Source organism: Propithecus coquereli, unplaced genomic scaffold (assembly GCF_000956105.1).
Source record: "Propithecus coquereli isolate 6110/MARCELLA unplaced genomic scaffold, Pcoq_1.0 Scaffold105, whole genome shotgun sequence".
NCBI classification, from domain to species: Eukaryota; Metazoa; Chordata; class Mammalia; order Primates; family Indriidae; genus Propithecus; species Propithecus coquereli.
In genome coordinates this window covers 3,298,728-3,299,405 of record NW_012134414.1, presented here as the reverse complement: position 1 = coordinate 3,299,405, position 678 = coordinate 3,298,728, and the positions used below count along the sequence as shown (strand labels likewise).

The following is a 678-nucleotide window of genomic DNA, read 5'->3' as shown; positions in this document are numbered from 1 at the left end:
ATGGCCCCCGCCCGGGTGACCATAGAGTGATGCAGGCTGGCAGAGGGGCCACAAGCCCGCGCCGCTCCGTCTCGGCTTCCGGCAGCGCCTCGCTGCTCCGGGAGCAGGTGGTGCCGCGTACGCAGTTTCCATGGGGACTGAAGATGGCGGCGCCAGACACCGAACAAGGAACAGAGATTGAGCTGCCCTCCCGCCCATGCCACTTCTGTATGCTCATCTTTTCAGGTCTCCTGCTACCATATCCAATGGCCAACCTAGTACTGGATGTGGCGATGCTCCTCATTTATCTTGGAATTGAAGTCATTCGACTATTTTTTGGTACAAAGGGAAACCTCTGCCAGCAAAAGATGTCACTTGGTATTAGCGTGGCTTTGACCTTCCCATCTTCCATGATGGCCTCCTATTACCTGCTGCTGCAGACCTACATGCTCCGCCTGGAAGCCATCATGAACAGCATCTTGCTCTTCTTCTGTGGCTCAGAGCTGCTACTTGAGGTGCTCGCCCTGGCCGCGTTCTCCAGTACGGACAGGATTTGAAGTACAAAAATTTCAGCCAATAGCCCATCAAGCTAACACCATACGTACTTCTGGTACTTTAGTCACACCAGTGAGAATTGGTGAGTCAAGTTGTCCTGGGAAAGGTTGTGCAGCACAGACATTTGGGCAACCAACCCAGCAT

The 678-nt window shown here is 53.8% G+C and overlaps 1 pseudogene; it reads left to right on the top strand.

The window, feature by feature from the left end:
- Positions 1 to 229: 229 nt before the first annotated feature.
- On the top strand, positions 230 to 671 carry LOC105811786 (annotated as a pseudogene).
- Positions 672 to 678: the final 7 nt, after the last annotated feature.